Source organism: Glycine soja, chromosome 17 (assembly GCF_004193775.1).
Source record: "Glycine soja cultivar W05 chromosome 17, ASM419377v2, whole genome shotgun sequence".
Classification (NCBI taxonomy): domain Eukaryota; kingdom Viridiplantae; phylum Streptophyta; class Magnoliopsida; order Fabales; family Fabaceae; genus Glycine; species Glycine soja.
The window spans coordinates 39,302,364-39,312,487 of record NC_041018.1 but is presented as its reverse complement, the minus strand read 5'-3'; the positions used below and the strand labels follow the sequence as shown (position 1 = coordinate 39,312,487).

The following is a 10,124-nucleotide window of genomic DNA, read 5'->3' as shown; positions in this document are numbered from 1 at the left end:
TTATTATTTTGTAAATGATCAATTATATCTTAACGTATAATTATAATTTTTTATATCCGTTATGCATATAATTAATATAAATGTAACGTTTTTTTCATCAGTTATATATAACCAATATAAAAAAATTATGCACTGCAAGTTTAGATATCCTTATTAATTTTACAAAAATAAAAAATATATACATATATAACAAATTGTATTTTAAAATACGACCTGTCCATTTTAGTAAATTTTTTTTATAATTTACTCATTTTTAAAAAATACATTTCTCTAGTGTTAAAAAGCCTACTATTCATCAATAAATATAGGATGTGCCTGTGTGAAGAATTGTATATTTTCACCAAAAGAAATGGATTATTTGTACTTAATTCAACTTCTTTCTTTCCTTGTGTTGTGAGCTATAACAGGATTAGCATGTGTTTGGAAGAGAAGTAAAATGTAAGAAAAAGAATATCTCCAATGAATTTCAGTACAAGGAGTTTGAGCAGTTTGGAACACATGAAATGAAATGGCGACAATTTTTTTGGAAATAAAGTGTGGCCCCACCACTAAGAACTTCCACACAAAACTGAGCAAATGCCGCGCTGTAAATTTATTAATTTGACTGTCCATACCAATCCTGGGCTGCCCAAACTGTTGTTTCTTGTATTTCTTTTATAAGCATTTTAAGTTATAAAGAAAGTTATTTCTTATGTAATAATAATAATAATTCTTTTATTTTTCTTATTTATTAAACAACTTCCATCAACCAACAATTACTCTCACTTTACTCTTCATCTATTTCTCTCTTTTTATTTTCACCTACCCACATTTTCCTCTTTATTTCTTTTTCCCCTACCAAACACAGCATTTTAAGGATACTGATTTTTCTTTTCCTTTATACTTTATTATTTTTAATATCATTAATTAATTTATTAATTTTTCACTTTAAGGCAACTTATATTTATTTTATTTTTAATATCATTAATTAATTTATTAATTTTTTCAGTCTAAGTTAAATGTTATTTATAAATTTTGAATAAACTTGTCCGCGAAGTAGCAGCACACTCGCGAATTGCAATCATATTTTTGATGTTCATGTCAATAAAAGCATAAAAGCAGAAACTGGTAAAGATAAAAACAAAATAACGAGCGAGTTTTGCGTCTTAATGGAGGAGAGAAAGAAGCACCCTTCTTTTCCCTCCAACTATCTCACTCTCGCTCAACTCCAAGAACGATGGCTCAAGCAGCAAAACCAAATCAACCAACCACAACCACAACCACAACCACAAGAACAACACAACCACCACCACCGCCAACAACCACACCAAGAGCAGGTACTCGTTCCCAGAAACGGAAACGCTTATAGGTCTCGTCCTCAGCTTCAGTATGTTGCGAAGAATCGGAACGATTCCGAAACTCGCCGCCGCGCTACCAAGGTTGCGGTGGCCTCCGATGACAACTGCAAATCGGAGGCCGTCGCCGGAATCGGTGACGAAACCGCCGATCTGAATGGAAAATCCAGCGAATCGAAGAAGAATCAGAATAATAGGAGGAATGGGAAAGGAAAATGGAAAACTAAGACGGAGAAGAGAGGAGCGCGTGGAGATGGCTCTGGAACAGGAGCACAGGGGAAAGAAGAGGCAGAGAAGAAAGCCACAATCGAGAAGAAGAATGAGTTGGAGAAGAACGGTGGTTCGGCATCGGTGGATGAGGTTGGACAGCGAGTTAGGGTTTTATCGATTAACTCAGGGGATGAAAAGAAGAAGAAGAAGAAGAAGAACGGTGGTTCGGTTACGGCAGAGGAGGTTGTTGAACAGAGCGTGAGGATTTTATCGATTAACTCGGAGAACGGTAAACAGAACAACGGGAGATTAGGGAAAATGAACAACGGTTTTGGAACAGCGGCACATGGGAAAAAAGAGGCTGAGAAAACCACAATCGAAAACGAGTTGAAGGAGAAGAAGAACGGTGGTTCCGTAACGGTGGAGGAAGTGGAACAGAGAGTTAGGGTTTCATCGAAGAACGAGGAGGAGGAGAAGAAGAACGGTGGTTCCGTAACGGTGGAGGAAATGGAAAAGAGAGTTGGGGTTTCTTCATCGAATAACTCAGGGAATGGTAAACAGAACGGAAGATTGGGGAAAATGAGCAACAGTTTTCGTCACTCTGAATCTCAGAGGAAGTATTACGGTGGTGAAGCAAGTTATGGCTATGGCTATGGTAATCGTGGTAACGGTCACTACTCTAAGGTTGGGGTGCAGAAAACAACAGAGAAGAAGATGGTTTGGGTTAAGAAGGATGAGATTGTTGGTGGAAATTGAGACCTTAGCTAGATTTGTGCTCTTGTCGATAATTGAATAGAAATAGAATCAATCATAGGGTAGCACTATCATCAATGCTCACTCTAACGTTTGTTTGCCTCACCCATACACTCATTGATGGAGATTACAATCTGTGGTTATCAAATATCATCATGATTTGAATTTTGAAGGTGCTTACAACGTTTTTCTTTATTCTTTTCCAAAGCTTTTTTTTATTTTATTTTAAGAGTATCATAGTTGCATCATTTGTTAAGAAACATGGGGCTTTTTGATTTGGTGACTTGGATTGCTGCTTTGTGTCTTGAAAATGGGTCCCGTCCCCCTTGAGTTCCTTGATATCTCCTCTGTCAACTGAATAATCTAATATTAATAATCTAATTAACGACAGTGGTTTCAAAAACGACATAAGAATTTTTCACCAAAATATTAACGGGAATATTTCATATAGAAAGTTAACATCAATGATTAAATACTTACAAAACACTTTCGAAAACTTCCATTTATTTAGTGTAGAGGCCCTTGGGCGTGTCCTGTAATGATTCTGCATTGGCCTCTTATTGATTGTTTTATTTTATTTTCTCGTTGAGCAATGGTTATGGTAGTCCTGAAAGTATAATTTTGTTTGAAGAACGATGGCTAAGCAACATTGAGTAATGTTTCTTGTAAGCAATGCCACGTAACTTACTCCAATGTCCAATGGTAACTTTACTTAAGCACCGATTCTTAATTTTAAGCAACTGAGATTAGCAACGTGTTCTAAAAGCAACTCCAATGTCTACTTGCTTATGTAAGTTGCTTATCTTAATTTTGTAAAACTCATAATGTCACAAAAATTTAAACTCCTGCTCATTTTACTAACAGGTTCTGTTAATTGATGGAGAGGAAAAATTTCAATGCAGGTAGTCATTATCTTTCCAAAGCCATCTTTGGACATTCATCAAATTTCATGTTTTTATGCCTTTGATATATATCATCAAAATTGCCTTAAAATATTTTCTCTCTTTTTTGCATTGAAATTAATCCCGATAACCTCAAGCCAATACATTCTAACAAGACAACCACAAGAATATGAAAAGTTCTAGATACTCTCTTCATGTCAACCGTAATAATGATATTTAAATTTATTTTTGAATCCACCATTTCCCGTTATACTTTTTGGAAGTGTGTGTTTTTGACGTCAGATAAAAACGTTGTACAACTTTCTTCCATGGTTCTGCAATATCTTAATGGTCGTTTAAAATAAATTCAGAGGTGAATAGCATGGTAATTAATTAACTTACTAGTATACTAGACCGTTTTATGTGATTAGTTAATAGAAATAATGGTGTATATAATTCGAATTCCTGCAACTGATAAAACCAAATCTTCAATTATTTGGTCATTCAATTGAAGTTAATACAATTCTCTTTAAATTTAGAAAATTGACTAGTCATTTTCAACGTTTCTTCCAATTGATGCCTGCAAAAGATGGCTCAAGACAATGCTGCATGCAACAATGAAAGAAGTGCCCCTGACAGAAATGCAGATGGTGCTAGCAAAAAAGAAAGTGGCTTAAAAAACTGGAGGAGGTGAAGCCGCATGCTGTGCAAGAGCAATTACCTGGAGTTCAATATTGCATCAAGAGTCCTCCTCCATGGCGTTCGTACACCGCTCTTTACTTATATAATAATAATGATGATGATAATGAGAATTATTATTGATTCTAAATTTGGTAGTTTGTTGAAATTTAGAACACAAATGCTAACATATATCATTACAATGACAATGTGTTTATGTGTCATTACTAGTCAATTACATGGTGTAGCTTGTGTGACTATGATTCCAAGGTTGTTGCTTTCTGCACTCCACTATTGTTTCCTACACTTCCCATTGCATTGTGGAAAACCCATTACGGAATGCAATATTGGAAGTGCAGAAAAGTTTTACCCTGATTCCAAGCTTGTTCAGAAATTTAGATATGTTACATTTTGTTTTTGAAAAATTTGAGGCATGTCTATCCAAAAACAAATTGAGACTAACAAATTTTTTATTAAAATATTAGTGATAGAAACTAGAGACTGTATGATGCAGGTGAAGCACTGCTACTGGGGTTTCAGCATTACCTTCTGACTCTTAGCATTACCGTTCTGATTCCAACTATACTTGTTCCTCAAATGGGTGGAGGAGATGTAAGCACTTTTTTTTTCTCCGTTTTTTGTTTGATTTTGTGGTTTTAAATGTTACAAAATAGAAACTAAATGGTTTGATTCAATGTAGGCTGAGAAGGCTAGGGTGATTCAGACACTTCTGCTTGCTTCTGGAATAAGCACATTTCTGCAATCCTTATTAGGAACTCGACTTCCAATTGTAGTTGTTGGTTCATACACTTACATAATACCCATAATTTCTATTATTCAAGCCAACAGATATAAATCATACACAGATCCTTATGAGGTCAAAGTAACTATTTTTTGTTTTTTTTTTTTTTTTTGCATCTTTTTCTCTACATGTTAGAGAACATTTCATTTTCTGTTTGTGATATTTGCTGACTTAGGCCTTAATGTTGAATTTTCTAGAGGTTTACTCAGACAATGAGAGGGATTCAAGGTGCCTTGATCACAACATCATGTTTCCAGATGGCTGTTGGATTTTTCGGTTTATGGAGGAATGCTGTTAGGTTAGTGACTGATTTTCTTGGCTTGTTTCATCAGCTGATAAAACTTCTTCAATAATCATTTTATCTTGTTAACTACTTCAATTATCTCAGGTTCCTTAGGCCACTCTGTGTAGTCCCTTATGTAACTTTCACTGGACTCAGTCTCTATCGTCTTGGTTTCCCAATGGTATTTGTGATCTCTTGCTTCTTACGTTCCATTCAATTAGCTTTCTTATAAGTTTGAATTGACAACAGCTTTATATCCCCCCCCCCCCCTTCTTGATCAATGTTGCAGCTGGCAAAATGTGTTGAAGTTGGGCTACCGGCACTAAATATCTTTGTTTTCATCTCGCAGCCTGGTTGCATTATTTTTTTTTTTAATTGACAAATATTAATTTATTAGTATTAGTTTTTATTAGAAATATCAGTTTGGGGGACGAACCCACAATCTCTCCCCCTTTCATTTCCCTTCACTTTTTCTCAATCGAGATCAATCACTCAAAGATTTGTATGTGTATTTACCAATAGGAACAATTTGGTGCAAGTGCTAGGCAATTAGGCCTATTTTTTGGTAGAAGTTGCTAAGGCCCCGTTTGGATATATAAGCTTTTCCATGGGAAAGAAAAATGAAATAAGCCGATTTTAACTCATGTATAAACTAATTTTAACATATGGTAGAAACTTATTTGGTTTTTAATTCCATGGTTTTTTGTCTAGTATAAGTGCTTACGGAAAAGTTCATTTGAACAATTCTAATACATCTATCAAATGAAGTAGACTAGCAGAGTTGTTGTGTGATGATATGTAGTTTATAAAAAATAATTTAAAACATGTGAAATAGGACAGTAAGAAATTTAAGCCCAATTAATTTTTCTTCTTTAACTTTGGTCCAAGTGTTTGATGGTGTTCTATGCTTTTGCAGTATCTTAATCGTTATATGAGCACCAAGAAGCCTATATATGACCGGTATTCAGTGCTATTCACTATTTCAAGTGCATGGTTATTTGCACTGGTTCTAACTTCATGCACTGCGTATAACCACAAGCCACAAAGTACACAGAATAGTTGCCGCACTGATCGTGCTGGACTAATTAGTGCCGCTCCATGGTAAGGTTGACTTAACACTGGTTTTTTCTCAATTAATGATCTATCATTTTAATGCTTTTAAGAAATACTTAGCTCCATTCTTTGAAGGTTAACATGATTTTCTGTTGAAAGAAAAATAGTAGAAATTTTGAGATTAAAAAATGTGAAGATAGTGCTACATGAGCAACAATTCAGGAGATAGGAGAAAAAAATGTGTTGTATGTATGAAAATTTAGTTGTGCAAAAAATGCTTAATGATTTTGCATATAGTAAGAATTTCCAAAAACATTTGGACTATTTCATTTCTAAGCAGAATAGTCATTTTCAATTAGTGTTCGATTCAATTACATATTAATCAATATTCGGTTGATTGGTCTTGGAGGTTATGAAGTGTGTTCATATAACATAACCTTATGAGTCCTACTACCACTTTTGGTCTTTTTTGTTAGTTCGACTTCTACATGTATATAAAGTTCACCGTTTACGCAGGGTGTATTTTCCTCGCTTCTTCCAATGGGGGTCTCCTACTTTCAATGCTGGGGAGGCTTTTGCTATGATGGCTGCTTCTTTTGTTTCTCTTTTTGAGGTAGGCATTATACTATACCCCTTAATAGAATCCAATGTCAATAGTTTTTCTTAATGAAAACCATGTAAAACTGAAAAATCAGTTAGATATTCATCTTGTCTTTCTTCACCATTTGTTTGCCTAGAAACATAACATTTTCTTACAGCATTTATATGCAGTATACTGGTACATGTTATGCTGCGGTGAGATATGGAAGTGCCACACCAGTGCCACCATCTGTTATCAGCCGTGGAGCTGGATGGATGGTAGGATTCACTAAACTTTGCAATTCTCCCTTGACTCTTGTGCACATAAAATTGTGACACCATTTTCACTTGTTTCATTGTTGTTGTGATTTTTTAGGTAGTAAGTACTTTGCTCAGTGGCAAGTTTGGTTCTATAACTGGATGTACGGCATCAGTGTAAGTTCAGCCAATTTTTTGCTAGAGGTCTCTTTCCCCTGTACTTTTCTGCTTATGCTTTACTTCTATTTCAGGGAAAATGCTGGTTTGTTGGCATTGACAAAAGCAGGAAGCCGAAGAGTCGTCTAAATATCATCTGGTTTTATGATTTTCTTCTCTATGTTTGGTATGGTAGACCAATATGATCTTATACCATTCATAATTTCAGAGTCTTGGTAGTATATTAGTGTTGGAGATTCAACATAGAGTTGTAATATGCCCCAAAATAGTGTATACGAGAAGGGTGTAACTTTCACCTTATGAGCTAGATGTTTAGGTTGAGTTAGTCTGTCTAATATGATAGGATTAGAAACTAATGTTCATGAACCAATGATTAGAATTATTCACGAACCATTGTTGGCTGTCTTATACTATTTATAATTTCAGAGTCTTGGTACCATCGCAACTCTCACCTTATGGGTTGAGTTAGTTTGTCCAATATGATAGGATAACAAACTATTTTCATGAACAAATGAATATCTTTTCTTTTATTAATAAATAAAAATCCAGTATCGAATTTCTAATGCTTACCTAGCTTTGTTATTCTCTTTACTAAATTATATGATATCTCACGTTGTACGCTTTTCAATTTTTTTTTCAACCAGGCAAATTTGGAGCATTTTTTGCTTCAGTACCTATGCCAATTATGGCAGCATTATATTGTGTGTTATTCGGCTATGTGTGTAAGTTCTCTTTAATTAATAGTCTTTGTGGTTGTGTTTGCATATAGATAGAACTTAACAGTGTTGGTTACTATTTTGGGATGTGTAGCTTCTGCGGGTCTTGGTTATCTTCAGTTCTGTAACCTCAACAATTTCAGAAACAAATCAGTGTTGTGCATCTCATTCTTCCTAGGCCTCTCCATACCACAATATTTCACAGAATATTATCATCTGAAGCAACATTATGAAGTTCTTAGATGGGTGAGATATCTTTAACCAAAACTCATCATTGAAATTTCATGGTTATTCATTTTGATCCTTATACTATAGCACAATCTTCTTTGTAGTCCCTGCAGATTCACTTTTTAGTCCATTTTAGTCTCTACAATTTTGGATGGTAGGAACTAGCTAGAACGGACCAAAATGTGTATGTACAAGGATCAAAACGGATTAAAAAGTGTTTAGGTAAGCAATGACAGATGCACGCACAATGTTGTGGGGACAAGCACGTGCAATTTTTTTTTAGTAAAGTGTGTTTTCAATATCTCATCTATTCATATTAGTTGATGAATATGATAAACAAGTTTATGAGGGACCAAAAACATAATTTATCAAAAAATATATACATGATTGTTTGTCAAACTCCTTGATGATGTCATTTGATTGCTAACATGAATATTACATCATCAATTAATGTTGTTACTTGATAGTAACAACTAAAACCGTTGAGAGAAGAAAAGTATAGGAATAAAAAATATTAAAAAATTGTTTAGAAGTTAAAAATGAAATTTGCAAAAAGTTTAGGAGCAAAAACATAATTAACTCTAAACTATTTTTTGTTCTCACCAAAAAAAGGATCCACCAATGTCTATAAGGAATAAAACTTAAAAGATTTTGCAGGTATATAAGAACGAAACAAATAATTAAACCAAATTTCATTTATGCCATGTGATATATATATACTTCCCATTTCCTTAGTGAGTGATTAATATTGATTACATTAGAATGAATTGGTCAGTTCAATGATGTTGTGACTGTGATCTTCATGTCCCACACAACAGTTGCTGCCTTGGTTGCTTTCATTTTGGATGCACACTGTCCCGTGAAGATGATGCGGCACCTAAAGCCATCGGTTTGGAGTGGTGGGAGAGGTTCGGCTTGTACAGCTCATATGTTAAGAATGATGAATTCTATTCTTTACCATGCAAACTTGATAAGCTTTTTCCACCCGTTTAATTAAGACAGACATGCACCACCTTATGTATGTTTTGCTATTGGCCATTCTATTTCCGTCATTAATGCAATTGTGGTTCGTCACTTTTTTTATATTCAATTTTATTGTCAAAAAGTTTCTTTGTGGATTCTTATAATGTGGTTTCACTGTGACAATATGTTTGGAGCTAATGTAATCAAAGAAGTAAAAGCCAATTAATATTTTTAACTTACTAGAATAGCCACTGAAGGCTATTCCAGCAAGTTAAAAATCATCTGATGTCTGTTGATTTGCTTCATGTTATTAAGAAATTGTACGTTTTGAGGCAATTGTTATTAAGAAATCAGCTGATGTCTGATGATTTGCTTCATGCTCCAATATTTGGTAGTTTTGTACGTTTTATTTAGTTTCGTTGGAGAAATTCTATTTTAGTGAGTTGTATCCCAAAATGTTTTTTAAGCCATTAACATTAAAAGACATATAACTGCCGATTTTTTTTTTTTTTTTACTAGTAGTATTCTGCATCTGTTTGTCATCTTAACCGAAACAAAATTCGTTCCTGGAAAATGAATTAAAAGTTTTCCAAGATACTGGCCCAAGTTGCCTACAAGGTACAATAGACCTTCAGTACGTGCGATTATAAAACTATCCATTTCCTTTGAACTGTCAAGAGTCAAGACAATGGTAATTACAATGATTCACAATAATAATAATAGTAATGATGATGTCAATAGTAAATAGTAATGGTAGAATGCGTTATTGAAAAGAAAATTGAGGTAAGAATGTTTGGAAATAGAATTATAAATTCATTTAGTTCCATTTCAATAGAACGTGTTCTATTTTAAATTTTGTTTTTTAAAACTCAATCTAAAAATCCACAAACACCTTGAAAATAGAAATGTTGTAGATTTGTAGACACGACTTCCTTTCTTATCCGAATACACATACAGGCATATACAGCTAAAATTTGAACGTTGACTTTTCAAAGACTAAAGGCTAACATACGTGACAAAATCTAAAGAATAAAGGCTCCTCTCAAGGCAAAACGTAATTTATTATATATTTATATTTAAAGTTAGAACCTTAAATCATTTTATCACTTGTATCAATTCATGCTAATTGCAGTTTTATTTTGTTGTTCCAATTAAAAGTTGACATTATTTCAACAATTCATGTAATAGAAATTTTTGTTAAATATTAGT

General features: G+C 33.9%; 1 pseudogene; it reads left to right on the top strand.

Annotated features, from left to right (window-relative positions):
- Nucleotides 1-1,148: 1,148 nt before the first annotated feature.
- LOC114391752 lies at nucleotides 1,149-9,113 on the top strand (annotated as a pseudogene).
- Nucleotides 9,114-10,124: the final 1,011 nt, after the last annotated feature.